Here is a 15,627-nt window from a genome sequence, read left to right as displayed (position 1 = left end):
ACGTGTGTGTTCTTCTCCTGTTTATTCTGTAGCTGATTTCTAGTTTCATTCTATTGTGATTAGAAAAATGCTTGATATAATTTCTAATTTTCTTAATTTGTTGAGGCTTGTTTTGTGGCCTAGCATATAATCTGTCCTGAAGAGTGTTCCATGTGAACTTGAAATGAATGTGTATTCTGCTGTTTATGGATGGGCTGTTCTATAGACATGTATTAAGTCCAGCTTTCTTAATATGTCATTTAAGACTACTTATTGATTTTCTGTCTGGATGATCTGTCCACTGATGCAAGTGAGGTGTTAAAATCCCCTACTATTGTTGCATCATTGTCAATTTCTCTGTGTTTGTAGGGGGAAAATGCAATCTTTTAGTGTGACATGAAAACTCCTTGATGATCTGTTCCATGTTTGGATTGATTTTAGTCTCTCATCCCTATATACCCCCTGCTTTACTTCAAATATTTCCTTTTTCTTTTCCTATCCTTCTGATTCATGCCTCTAAGTTTTTGTTCTCAATTCCTTCCTTTTGGAATCTCTTTCCCTTCATCATGAGAAAACTTCTACTCATCCTTCAAAGCCCAGCTCAAATAGCATCTCCTTGATAAAGTCTTCTCTTTCTCAATAGAGCTACTCATTACTCTGGATTCTTACACAATTTTGCAGCTCTGACTCCAACAATAGCATTCACCTGACGGTGCTACAATTGCATATTTTTAGTCTATCTCTACTAGTCTCTGAGCATAACAACTTAAAAAAAATGTATCTGTCCCTCATTTCAAGCACTGTGCCAGTTATATTGTTGTTGTTCAGTCAGTCATGTCCAACCCTTTGTGACCCCATGGACTGAAGCACGCCAGGCTTTCCTGTCCTTCACCATCTCCTGGAGCTTGCTGAAACTCATGTCCATTGAGTTGGTGATGCCCCAACCATCTGATATTCTGTCATCCCCTTCTCTTCCGCCTTCAATCTTTTGCAGCATCAGGGTCTTTTCTAAAGAGTCAGCTCTTTGCATCAGGTGGCCAAAGTATTGGAGCTTCAGCTTCAGCATCAGTCCTTCCAATGAATATTCAGGACTGATTTCCTTTAGGATGGAATGGTTGGATCTCCTTTCGGTCCAAGGGATTCTCAAGAGTCTTCTCCAACACCACAGTTCAAAAGCATCAATTTTTTGGTGCTCAGCCTTCTTTATGGTCCAACTTTCACATCCATACATGACTACTGAATAAACCATAGCTTTGACTAAACGGACCTTTGTTGGCAAAGTAATGTCTCTGCTTTTTATTATGCTGTCTAGGTTTGTCATAGCTTTCCTTCCAAGGAACAAGTGTCTTTTAATTTCATGGCTGTAGTCACCACATCTGCAGTGATTCTGGAGTCCAAGAAAATAAAGTCTGTCATTGTTTCCATTGTTTCCCCATCTATTTGCCATGAAGTGATGGGGCTGATGTGCCAGTTATATAGTGAATGCTAAATGAATTTTTGCCTAATAAACAAATGAGTAGAATTTCATTCCTGCTGGTTTCTGCTGATACAAAATTTGATATTTGCTCCTCTGGCGTTCCCTTTTTCTAGAATCAGTTCAGTTCAGTCGCTCAGTCATGTCCGACTCTTTGCAACCCCATGAATTGCAGCACGCCAGGCCTCCCTGTCCATCACCAACTCCCGGAGTTCACTCAGGCTCACGGCCATCCAGTCAGTGATGCCATCCAGCCATCTCATCCTCTGTCGTCCCCTTCTCCTCTTGCCCCCAATCTCTCCCAGCATCAGAGTCTTTTCCAGTGGGTCAACTCTTTGCATGAGGCGGCCAAAGTACTGGAGTTTCAGCTTTAGCATCATTCCTTCCAAAGAAATCCCAGGGCTGATCTCCTTCAGAATGGACTGGTTGGATCTCCTTGCAGTCCAAGGGACTCTCAAGAGTCTTCTCCAACACCACAGTTCAAAAGCATCAATTCTTCAGTGCTCAGCTTTCTTAACAGTCCAACTCTCAAATCCATACATGACCACTGGAAAAACCATAGCCTTGACTAGACGGACCTTTGTTGTCAAAGTAATGTCTCTGCTTTTCAATATGCTATCTAGGTTGGTCATAACTTTTCTTCCAAGGAGTAAGCATCTTCTAGGATACTAAATGTATAGATTTATTAGCTCAGTAATTATGACTGGGTTTATGAGAGTTCCACAGCTTACTACAACCCAATCTTCTAAGCTAGTTTCCTTCAGCTAATCATGAACCATATAGTTATGGAATCTTAGAGCTGGAAGGGATGTTGAAGAATCATTTGACCCTTCTTTTCCCCTCAAGATAGGACTTCAGCTTCTGCCCCATAATAAGTAGGAGAGAAGATTGTGTGATTTCAGATTTCAGCATCAGCTGAGTATATTCTTTTCTTTTCAAGTATGTGTTCAATAGTGCCTGAAATAAGTCACTGTGATTTTGGGCAAGATAGGTTATAGGGATGACATGGATTGAACTTTAAGGTAACAAAGTAGATATTTCTTTCCAAGTCAGACAAAGTACAAACATTTTGTCTCCAGCACTGTCCAATCTACAGGTCTTTTTAAATGAAGATATGGTTTAGACATAACTGAAAATGTCAAAGAGCACAGCTGAGGGTTTCTCACCTGTCTATCCCTTTTCATCGTCTGGGTACCTGTTCTCCTAATAAATAATAAAATCACATTATTATAATTGTAATAGTCATCATGACGATTAAATACTAAGCCATCGTGTCACCCATCCTAATACAATTCAAATGAAAACTGACATTTGACTCCCATGCCCCAAAGCTCTTCAAGATAGGATTTCTTCCCTATTATCTAAGAAAGATTTATTGAACCATTAAAAAAGTAGTGATCTCCCTACCCCCGAATCAATTTTTATGTATGTTTTTTTTCTGTTCTCTGCTCCCTTCAATATAGATAGGGAACTATCTTAGCAGTTTGGAGTGGGGATGAGGCTCACACAGTGGGGAATGTCTGTTAACTCCTTTAACCTTTAAGTTGGCTGTACTCGCTCTGAAGAGCAGCACAACCTGGAAAACTGCCTGGAGAGATGCACATTGAGATTTTCATTCAGTTTGGGGTATAATTGATTCAAACAGCTGCTGGGGCAGATACTAGAGGTAGGGCATGGTTCATGCCTTCATGGAGGTAATTTTCTACTAGGGGAGCAGAAAAATAAAGCAAATGGATAGATAAAAAATAAAAACAATTTTAAAGTGTCATGAAGGAAGCAATAAGAGGGTGAATGGGAGAATAGTATAGGTGACTCATTTTTGAGAGTTTGGTCAGAGAAAGCCTCCCTGGGGAAGTGATATTTTATACTGAGATGTGAAGGACAGGAAGGGAGCAGCCAGCTAAAGAGTAGGACAAAAACTCTCCAAGGATATGGAAGAGAAGATGCAAAGACTACAACAGCAATGATTTTGGCCTTTTAAAAGGTATTGAAGGAAAGGAAAATAGTGAGACTGAAGCCTAATGACCAAGAAAGAGAGTGAACAAAGCCAGCTGTGGTTGAAGAGGCAGGCAGGGTTCAGATCAAGCAGCCTTGGGGTTACTGTTGCAATCTGTATTCCATTCTGAGGGTAGGGTTTTATGTGACCCTAGTGACCAAAATTTTAAGAAGATCACTTTTGGGAACTTCCCTAGTGGTCCAGGGGTTGAGACTTTGCCTTCCAATGCAGGGGGTGCAGTTTCCATCCCTGGTAGGGGAGCTGAGATCCCACATGCCTCTTGGTCAAAAAACCAAAACAGCAAATAGAAACAATATTGTAACAAACTTAATAAAGACTTTTAAAAAAAATATCACTTTTAATGCCCTAAAGGAGAATAAATTGGGGGCAGGATTGGAAAGGAGACCAGTAAGGGACTGTGTGTAACTGGGGACAGGTCCTGGGAGCTTGTTTGAGGATCATGGTGGCAAAGATGGATCAGGAACTACTTAGGATGAGAAAGTAGTTGGGTCTTAGAATAGATATTATGGGAGGAGAAAAAGAGAGGAATCAGAGATAGTTTCTAGATTTCTCCACTCTTGAACAGCTTGGTAGATGATGGTACTCCTTTTTAAAATTTATTTTTATTAAAGTACACATATATACATATTTTTAAAAATCAATACTCAAAAAAAAAGGTATGACTGTAAGTGCCAGTCCCCTCCCCTGGTGGTGTCCCCCAGAAGACACCATCTTGAATTAGCCATTTTCTCAGTGTTTTTCTCTAAGTTTCTAGATTGTATCAGTGATCACTGTTTTCCTTAAATGCCTGTTGACCCTTGGCTATTTGTTGACATTCAAGAGAGAGACCCTAGTGCATGGATTAAAGCTCTGTGTGCATGGCTGGCTTTGTTCTTGGTGACTAGGAGGCCCCTCAGGAGAGGAAATAGACAGTGAACTGGTCCTGTATCAGTGTCTGAAGATCATTTCTGTGGGGCCGCTCAGTTTCTCCAGGGAAGAAAATTCCAGTCTCTTGTCTGGAAACACACCTTTGACTCTTATTGTTCTGGGAGCATGGCAGGGGGAAGGGGCTGGGTCTGCTTCCTGCCACAGCACATGCAGATTTTCTCTTAATTACCTTATTTTTAGGACTTCCCTGGTGGTCCAGGGGTTAAGCCTTTGTGCTTGCAATGCAGGGGGCATGGGTTTGATCCCTGGTTGGGAGAACTAAGATTCCACACGCTGCACAGTGCAAGCCAAAAAAAATTGCCTGATTTTCAGATCTGAATCTTACACTTGCCCTCCTCTGTGACTGGTGTCCAGAGGTGGCAAGCTTCAGTTTCTCCAAAGGCTAAACCTCTAGTCTCCTAGCTGACTGAGAAAAGGGTTCTCTGATTGCTTTTATCCTGAGGATGGAGGGGTGAGGAAAAATCAGGAAATCTGGTTTTGAATACGTGATGAGACATGCATGAAGAGAGCTGTGAGGTGTGAAGGTGGGTGGAAGTTTGGGGGCTCTTTGAAAAGTTCTGTTTGGATGGATATGCCTGAAGCCATCAGCACTAGAGGGTATCTGAGACCATGAAAATAGATGCTGTCATTTGGGAGAGTATAGCAAAAGGGGAGAGGTGGGTATAGGACCCGGTGCCTGAGGTGCCTGAGCAGGGAGTTTGTGGGCCAGGAATGAAAGATCTGGGCAGGGAGGGAATCCTCACTTTGTTTGGGAAAAAACTGATAGCTGAGAACCCAGGTCCACTAAGACATGAATGGATAAAGCAAATACTGTATGTACAAACAATGGAATACTGTTGAGGCTTGAGAAGGAATTCTGACATTCCTTGGAAAGGAATTCTGATGTTCTGATGCATGGTAAAACATGTATCAACTTTGAAGATGTTATGTTAAATGAAACAAATGAGACACAAATAGAACAATTACTGTATGATTCCACTTATATGAAATATCTACTGTAGTCAAATTTATGGATACTTAAAGTAGAAAGGGTAGTTGCCAGGTTCAGGGAGTGAGGTATGGGGAATTCATTTTTAATGGGTGTATAGTTTCATTTTTAGATGATGAAAAAGTTCCAGAGATGATGTTGGTGATGGTTGTATAACCATTGAATATACTTAATGCCACTGAACTGTACACTTCAAAATGGCTAAATGGTGTATTTCATGTTATGTATATTTTACCACAATTAAAAAAAAAAAAGAAAATTAGAAAGTGTCAGTTAAGAGCACCAATAAAATAAAGCAGAGTGATACCAAAAAAAAAAAACAAAACAAACCTCACCCATATTTTAGATTCCACATGTAAGTGATATCATATGGTATTTGTCTTTCTCTTTCTGACTTCACTTAGTATGATAATCTCTAGTTGTGTTCATGTTGCTGCGAATGACATTATTTTATTAAATGAACCTATTTACAAGACAGAAACAGACTCATAGATACAGGGCAGACTTTTATTTGGTAGGTGGGATCAGGGGAGGGAAAGGCATGGATCGAGAATTTGGGATTAGTAGATGTAAACTATTGCATTTAGAATGAATAAACAACAAGGTCCTAACATATGGCACAGGGAACTATATCCAATCTTCTGGGAGAAACCATAATGGAAAACAATATAAAAAAATGTATATGACCTTCCCTGGTGGTCCAGTGGTTGAGAGTCTGCCTGCCAGCACAAGGGATGTGTGTTCAATCCCTGGTACAGGAAGATTCCACATGCCGAGGAACAACCAAGCCCGTGTACTGCATCTACTGAGGCTATGCTCCGCAACAAGAGAAGGCACCACAACGAGAAACCCGTGCACCACAAGGAAGAATAACCCCCGCTTGCCACAGTTAGAGAAAGCCCGTGTGCAGCAACGAAGGCTGTGCAGCCAAAAATAAACTAATTAAAGAATGTGTATATATGTATGACTGAATCACTTTGCTGTGCAGCCAAAGGTAGCACAAAGTGTAAATCACCTATATTTCCCTTAAAAAAAAAATTACCCCAAACAGGTACTGAGAGAAGGTTCCAGAGCCCTGTAAACCTGTTTTGATTGAGGCTCTTTTCCTCTTTCCCCCACCGCCTTGCCCACCCTTACCTGGGGTCTTTGTCTAGTGCTTTTGAAGGTGGGTGTGGTAAGGGAAGAGAGGAGAGAGTAGATAGGGCTGGAGAGAACATAGATTAAAGAATAAACATCTGGGGAAGGTGCATGTGTGGAGAGAGAAAGAAGAAATGTAGGAGAGGCAGAGACTGAGGGAGAATAACTGCTTCTAGAGGTGTGACAGACAGGCAAGAGGACAAAGGCAGGCCAGTCTCTCATTGTCCTGGGCCTGCTTCATGCCCACATGACAAGAATGTAGGTGGTACAGAGCTCAGCCACACATCTGGATATGGTCCAGGTAAAGTCCATGGAAACAGTATCTGTCTGTGCCTGTGGAACCTGATTCTGTAAATGAATCAAATGCTACAAATGAATAAAATATATTCACTCGTGTGAGGGCGTATGCAACCATAATGTCTCTTAAATTTTTTTTTTCAATTGGAATATAATTGCTTTACAATGTTATGTTAGTTTCTGCTGTACAACCAAGTGAATCAGCTATATGTATGGATGTGAGAATTGGATGGTAAAGAAAGCTGAGCACCGAAGAACTGATGCTTTCAAGCTGTGGTGCTGGAGAAGACTCTTGAGAGTCCCTTGGACAGCAAGGAGATCAAAATAGTCAATTCTAAAGTAAATCAACCCTGAATATTCATTGGAAGGACTGAAGCTGAAGCTGAAGCTCCAATAATCTGGCTATCTAATGCAAAGAGCTAATTCGTTGGAAAAGACCCCATCCTGGGGAAAATAGAGGGCAGGAGAAAAAGGGGATGACAGAGGATGAGATGGTTGGCTGGCATCACCGATTGAATGGACATGAGCTTGAGCAAACTCTAGGAGACTGTGAAGGACAGGGAGGCCTGGCGTGTTGCAGTCCATGGGGTTGCAAAGAGTCAGACACGGCTGAGCAACTGAACAACAATAACAAATACATGTATCCCCTCCCTCTCGCCTCAGCCCTCATCCTGCCTCTCTAGGTCGATGCCGAGCACCGAGCTGAGTGCCCTGTGCTGTAGAGCAGCTTCCCGCTAGCTGTCTAGCCTGCACATGGCAGTGTAATTACGCCAATGCTCCTTTCCGAATTCACCCCACCCTTACCTTCTTCCTCTGTGTCTGCCTGTCCATTCTGTATGTCTGTGTCTCCATTTTTGCCTTACAAATAAGTTCATCTGTACCATTTTTATAGATTCTACATGTATGAGTTAATATGCAATATTTGTTTTTCTCTTTCTGACTTACTTCACTCTGTATGACAGACTCTAGTTCATCCACATCTCTAAAAATGACCCAGTTTTGTTCCCTTTTGTGGCTGAGTAGTACTCCATTGTATATATGTCCCGTATCTTCTTTATCCATTCATCTGTTGATGGACATTTAAGTTGTTTCAGTGTCCTGGCTATTATAAATAATGCTTCTTAGATGATGCATCTTTGTGTAGAAAGAATATGCATGGAGGTATCTCTAAACTGTGTCACTACTTCAGACTCCCAAGGAAAATGCAAGGCAAATATAGTTTTTCTATATGGCACACAAGAAACACTTAAAATAGATCCATGATTTTGCTAAAACACTTATAATACCTTATAACAGGTAGTACTTGATTATTTAGAGAAATTAGGAAGTAAAGGTAGCCTGCAAGAAGAAATTGGAGAAAGAAATGGCAACCCACACCAGTGTTCTTGCCTGGAGAATCCCAGGGACAGGGGAGCCTGGTGGGCTGCCATCTATGGGGTCGCACAGAGTCAGACACGACTGAAGCGACTTAGCAGCAGCAGCAAGAAGAAGAAAGGGGCTTCCAAGGTGGGGTAGTGATAACCTGCTTGCTCATGCAGGAGATGTGGATTCAATCCCTGGGTCAGGAAGATCCCCTGGAGAAGGGAATGGCAACCCACTCCAGTGTTCTTCCCTGGGAAATCCTGTGGACAGAGGAGCCTGGTGAACTATATTCCATGGGGTCTCAAAGAGTCAGACACAACTTAATAAAAAACAACAGTTGAATACAGTACATCCCTAGTATTTATTTCTGTTAAACTGTTTATTTTTTTCATCTGTAGACAACCTTCATCCAATTCCCTTTACCCCACCCCATGCTTCTGGTAACCATTAATCTGTTCTCTGCTTCTGTGGGTTGGTTTATTTTATTGTTTTTGAAGTATAGTTGATCTACAACACTATGTTAGTTCCTATACACAATTTATAATTTGGTGTTCCCATACTTTTCAAAATTATTAACACAGTAAGTCTAGTATAGGTCTAGTTATGTCACCATACAAAATATTATACAATTTTTGACTGTAGTCCCCAGACTGTACATTTCTTACCCATAGCTCATTTATTTTGCTACTGGAACGTTGTATCTCTTAATTTCTTACCTGTCCCCCGACCCTGCCACCTACCTCCACTCTGGCAGCCACCTATTTGTTCTTTGTAACTATAGCTCTGTGACTGTTCTATTTGTTCCGTTGTTTTGTTTCTAGATTCCACATGTAAGTGAAATCTTAATGATATTTATCTTAAACTCATTTCACTTAGCACAGTACACTTTATGTTCTGGTATGTTGTCACAAATGGCAGGATTTTGCTTTTATGGCTGAGTAATATTTGTGCTGTGTGTATCATGCACACATGCATCTTCTTTATCCATTCATCTTTCGATGGGCATTTGAGTTGCTCTCATATCATGGCTATTGTAAATAATGCTGCAGCGAACATAGGGGTACATATATCTTTTCTAATTAGTGCTTTGCTTTCTTTGGATAAAAACCCCATATGCTGGATCATATGATAGTTTAATTTTAAAGTTTTTGAGGAACCTCCATACCATTTTCCATAGTTGCTGCAGCAATTCACATTCCCAGAGTGTGTCAGGGTTCCTTTTTCTCCAGACCCTCACCAACACTTGTTGTTTGTCTTTTTGAGACTATCTATTCTGACAGGTGTGAGGTAATTATCTCACTGTGGTTTTGATTTGCATTTCCCTGATGATTAGTGGTATTAAACATCTTCTCATGTGCCCATTGGCCATCTGTATGTCTTCTTTGGAAAAATGTCTATTCAATGTTGTCAAATTGTTCAGGCTTTACTTTACGGTTTCTGAGTTCCATGATATTCTTAGCGTGTCAGTTAGGATTGCAAATATCACACAGCTACACGAAATGGAAGTCTGAACACAGTGGCTCAAGTAACTAGGATATGTGTGTGTGGAGGGGTGTGTGTGTCTCATGGTGAGAAGTCTAGGGATAGGTGGCTGTTAGCACTGTTCTACTGTTCAGCCATTTCAGGTCCAATGTCTCTTATTTTACTTTCTTGATCTTTCCCTTCTGTCCCCAAGAGGATTTCTTTAGGACTAGCTTTTCAAAGGACATAGGTACTGACATGTTTTATAATATTTTTCTTGGAAAAGTTAGAATTTTTCCCAGCAGATTTCCAGCAAAGTCTTAATGGCTGAGGCCAAGTCGCACAGCCACCATAGCTGTAAAGGAGGCAGGAAAGTGGAGGACAGGACTGTCATCATGACCTGTCTTTGCAGGTTGAGCCTCTTGCCATCCTGAGAAGAATTAGGGTTGTATTTACCTGGAAAGAAATGCTGCTGCTGCTGCTGCTAAGTCGCTTCAGTTGTGTCCGACTCTGTGCGACCCCATAGACAGCAGCCCACCAGGCTCCGCCATCCCTGGGATTCTCCAGACAAGAACACTCGAGTGGGTTGCCATTGCCTTCTCTGGGAAAGAAATGGGGGAGTGGATAATGGATATAACGGACAAACGATTCACACCATTTGGTGCATTAGAAAGGACTTCTCCTCACTTCAAGATTATGGAAACAATTTCCTCCTGTTTCCTTCTAATGCTTTTAAAGCTTAACTTTTTACATTTTGATCTTTGAGTCACTTATTTTTTATTTTACTAATTTTGGAATACAAGTATAATTTTTTATGAGACGACAGCTCAGTTTTCTTTTTTCTCTTTTGGTTGTCTTAACACTATTGAATAATTTCTCTTCACAAATTTAAAATTCTACCTTTATCTTATACAAAATTCCTATATGAATTTGAGTCAATTTCTTGATTTTCTAGGCTATTTTATTCATGTATTTATGTACCAGTCCCACAATGTTTTAATTAGCTAAAAATTGGTAGAATAGATTTCTTTCACTATTTTCTACCCTAGAATTATCCTGGCAAGTCTTGCCTGTTTATTCCCCATATGAACATTAGAATCACTTTGCCTACTTCAAAAAAAAAAATTCTGTTGATCTTTGAGGATGACATATATTTTAGATTAATTTAGGAAGAACTGACATCTTTATGATACTGAGTTTTCCTGTCTAAGAACACACATTATTTTTATGTATTTGAAATTCAGGGGGATTCCCTCAGTAGCATCATTGGAAGAAAAGTTATAACCAACCTAGACAGCATATTAAAAACTTATGTAGAAAACATATGTATAAAACTTTAATTTCTTATTGTTATAATTTTAGTGAATTTTTGTACATTCTCCAAGAAAATATAGTATCATCAAAGGATACACTTGCTATTTTTTTCTTTTTGTCCAAATCATTTGAATAATACAGAGTGATATTGAACAAATAGTGATAGTTGACAGCCTTGTCTTATTTATGAATTTACTAGAGACTGTGTCAGCCACCCAAGTGTCGAAGCACAACCTGGGGAGTTTTAACATGAACTTGATCTTTTTGCAAATACCAAATCAAAAGCGGTACACATTGAAAATATATAAACATAAATATTTATGTATATAATGTGTTTACATTTTTTCTATATATATGTAATGCTTGTGTGTGTGTGTGTGTGTGTATATATATATTAATATGTAATGTTGTTAAGGGAGTATCCACCTATTCCTATTATATGAATTTTATTTTTTGATTTTTTTTTAATTGGAGGCTAATTACTTTACAATATTGTGTTGGGTTTTGCCATACATTCACATGAATCAGCCATGGGTGTACATGTGTTCCCCATCCTGACCCTCCCTCCCACTTCCCTCCCCATCCCATCCCTCAGGTTCATCCAAATGCACCAGCCCTGAGCACCCTGCATCATGCATCGAACCTGGACTGGCTATCTGTTTCACATATGATAATATACATGTTTCAATGCTATTCTCTCAAATCATCCCACCCTTGCCTTCTCCCACAGAGTCCAACAGTCTATTCTTTACAGCTGTGTCTCTTTTGCTGTCTTGCATATAGGGTCATCATTATCATCTTTCTAAATTCCATATGTATGCATTAGTATACTGTATTGGTGTTTTTCTTTCTGGCTTACTTCACTCTGTATAATAGGCTCCAGTTTCATCCACCTCATTAGAACTGATTCAAATGTATTCTTTTTAATGGCTGAGTAATACTCCATTGTGTATATGTACCACAGCTTTCTTATCCATTCATCTGCTGATGGACATCTAGGTTGCTTCCACGTCCTGGCTATTATAAACAGTGCTGTGATGAACATTGGGGTACACGTGTCTCTTTCAATTCTGATTTCCTCGGTGTGTATGCACAGCAGTGGGATTGTTGGGTCTTATGGTCATATTTCCAATTTTTAAAGGAATCTCCACGCTGTTCTCCATAGTGGCTGTACTAGTTTGCATTCCCACCAACAGTGTAAGAGGGTTCCTTTTTCTCCGCACCCTTTCCAGCATTTATTGTTTATAGGCTTTATGATAGCAGCCATTTGACCGGCGTGAGATGGTACCTCATTGTGGTTTTGATTTGCATTTCTCTGGTAATGAGTGATGTTGAACATTTTTTCATGTGTTTGTTAGCCATCTGTATGTCTTCTTTGGAGAAATGTCTGTTTAATTCTTTGGCCCATTTTTTGATTGAGTAGTTTATTTTTCTAGAATTGAGTTGCATGAACTGCTTGTATATTTTGGAGCTTAATTCTTTGTCAGTTGCTTCATTTGCTATTATTTTCTCCCATTCTGAAGGATGTCTTTTCATCTTGCTTATAGTTTCCTTCGTTGTGTAAAAGCTTTTAAGTTTAATTAGGTCCCATTTGTTTATTTTTTCTTTTATTTCCAATATTCTGGGAGGTGGGTCATAGAGAATCCTGCTATAATTTATGTCAGAGAGTGTTTTGTCTATGCTTTCCTCAAGGAGTTTTCTGGCCTTATGTTTAGATCTTTAATCCATTTTGAGTTTATTTTTGTGTATGGTGTTAGAAAGTGTTCTAGTTTCATTCTTTTACAAGTGGTTGACCAGTTTTCCCAGCACCACTTGTTAAAGAGATTGTCTTTTCTCCATTGTATATTCTTGCCTCTTTTGTCAAAGATAAGGTGTCCATAGGTGTGTGGATTTCTCTCTGGGCTTTCTATTTTGTTCCATTGATCTATGTTTCTATCTTTGTGCCAGTACCATACTGTCTTGATGACTGTGGCTTTGTAGTAGAGCCTGAAGTCAGGCAGGTTGATTCCTCCAGTTCCATTCTTCTTTCTCAAGATTGCTTAGTCTATTATAAGAACTTTTGATGGATGCCTTTTTATAAACTTTATTTTAGAAAATTAAGATTTAAGTCTCTGAATTTTAGATTTATTGACCAGATGTGAGGTAGTCCAAGTGGTATGGGGGAAAAGTTAGGAAAAAAAAAAAATCCTATCTCGACAGTAGTGTGATTATCAGGTTTATAAGAGGTTTAGGAGAATGTTTTCAGAATGAAGCCTGTTGAAGTACACGGTGTTTTATTTACTGGTAACTGGGATCTATTGTTGTGTTGTTCTGGTACTTTATTGTCACACTGGATTGGTGCTCATAATTAATGATTAAATCCAATATGCTACATTTTGAAATAACTCCATATTCTTCCACTACCTGCACTGTTCAGATCTTCTTGGGAAGGAATACATTTTTTTTAAAGTAATGTTTCCATTTCTGTTTGCTTTTTCTGTTAACATCCTTAAAATCTGTACAAATTTTGTAAAGCCACCTTTTTGATGTGAAAAATAGTAAAACTCCTGACTTGACGTTAATGAAGGAAAAGAATGTAGAGAATCTAGAGGGGAAAAAAGTTAGTGTTTTTGCTTCTGGGGAAAGTTAAAAATAGGGACAGTAATGTTGACTGAAGACCAAGGGTTCTTATAATGGTTTTAAGTTTGCAGAATCAATGTGTACTGCTGTTGATCTGGTATTTGCAAAGAGATCAAGTTCATGTTAAACACCCCCCACCCCCAGGTTGTGCTTTGAAACTTGGGAGGCTGACACAGGTTTTTATGTTATTTTGTACTTCCTAGAAGCAGCTTTCTAATGGACTTGAAATAAAGAGCAGCAGCAGTGAATGAATGGCTGAACCAAGTTGAGTGGCTGTGCCCAGGTGACAAAGATGGGAGAGGAGGACCCAAGAGAGTTAGTGTTGATAAGGATCCCACATGCTTTACTATTGCTTAAGTTCTCCAGGGAGTTCACAGGATGTGACAATATGGTCTGATTACCTCCCCCAGCAACTCTGGACCAAATAGGTAATAAGTAGAAAGGAAACTCTCATCTTTGGTAGTTCAGTGCTGGAAGAGGAACAATGAGAGCCCTGTTCCTCTAGTGTTTCCCCAACCCCATACAATGGAAGCCCCAGTCTTCCCTGGAGTCCCTCTCCAGGTGAGGTGACACTGGCCGGGACTCCTCTTGCCCTCCTCTCAGTTGAATCAGCTTTGGTTTCCCTCTTGTGTTAGGAAAAGTGAATCCCACACTTCTTTTAATCACAATGGACAATAATGGCTTTGTGGTTCAGCTGTCTCTCCAGTGTGCCTGCTCCTGATGAAGAGTGAAAAGTGATAAGTTAGAAATTGGACGCATTGAACTGGCTTGGCTACAACTCAATGACCCCAGGCAAACTAGTCTTATCCACTTTCATTAGATCAGTTCTAATCCCTGAACTGTGTAATTCTTCCCAAGCTATAGTCCTCCCCATATCTCTTGATGCAAAGAAACATTTGAAAGGTAATCTGCAGGTGTCTGGATGGAGGCTTTGGGGAGGAATGTATCACTGACGGGCACAGGTTATGGGGACTGTTGATAGTGGCATCTATTATATAATTTTAAAGTTCCTGAGAGAGGTTAAGTTGCTTATTTTCATAAAAAGTGAAGTAAGGGAAAGGGGAAGGGATAAGGAAAAACTCCCAGAATTGAGTTTTTGCGAAAGAAAGATGGAGGTTGTATTTACCTGCTAATTGTGGTTGTCATTATTATAGTTGTATCCGAATAGTGACTCACACCCTGAGATAAGGATCTGGGGTGCTGAGGCAGCCCAGATCAGGCTTCCAAATCTAGAGCTTCTGCAGGAGACTCACTCACTCCACAGAAGGAACACAAGCTTCCTCTCGGCACCTCTCAGACCATTTATCTTAAACCTGAGTGTAAAAGTTTCCATAGTTCCTATGGAAACCTCTATTTATTCCTACAAAATTAGATGGTACTGGGTATGAAGGAGAAAGGCTGGATGGAAACTGAAGGGATGAGAAGCAGAGTAGAAGTTATGAAAACAGCACAATCACCAAAGTATAATGTAATCTGGAGTCGTCTTATGTGTGGGTGGAAGAATAAACACACATGTTCCTGGGTCAGCAAAAAATTAAAACACATAAATGTTTAATAAACTGAGGAACTATTACAGTGGTAAAGCTTCCATCCCCCCAAAAAAGACTTTAATAAATTTTAAAAGTCAGCCAGACAACACAATATTGAAGAGGAAAGTTGGAGGACCAACACCACCCAATTTAAGACTTACTGTAAAGCTATGGTAATCAAGACAGTGTGGTTCTGGCAAAAGAACAGATAGGCCAGTAGGTCAGAACAGAGAGCCCAGAAAAGAACTACACAAATATAGCTGACTGATCATTACAAAAGAGCAAAGGCAATGTAATAGAGCAAAGATATTTTTAACAAATGGTGCTGGAAACTTCATGTAAAAAAAAAAAAAGCACCTAAACCTAGACCTTACATGCCTCACAAAAATTAACTCAAAATGGATCACATATTTAAATGTAGATACAAAACTATAAAATGTCTAGAAGGTGACACAGGAGGAAATCTAACACAGAATGACCTTGGGTTTGGTGATGAGTTTTTTGACACAACAGCGAAAGCACA

General features: G+C 39.8%; 1 long non-coding RNA gene across 5 annotated transcripts in view; it reads left to right on the top strand.

Moving 5' to 3' along the window:
* Nucleotides 1-15,627, top strand: part of LOC129645091 (uncharacterized) — a 201,445-nt gene that overhangs the window by 146,511 nt on the left and 39,307 nt on the right. The window lies entirely within an intron of this gene.

This window comes from Bubalus kerabau, chromosome 1, assembly GCF_029407905.1.
Source record: "Bubalus kerabau isolate K-KA32 ecotype Philippines breed swamp buffalo chromosome 1, PCC_UOA_SB_1v2, whole genome shotgun sequence".
Classification (NCBI taxonomy): domain Eukaryota; kingdom Metazoa; phylum Chordata; class Mammalia; order Artiodactyla; family Bovidae; genus Bubalus; species Bubalus kerabau.
Note: the sequence above shows the minus strand (reverse complement) of the source record. Positions and strands in the feature narration are given on the sequence as shown.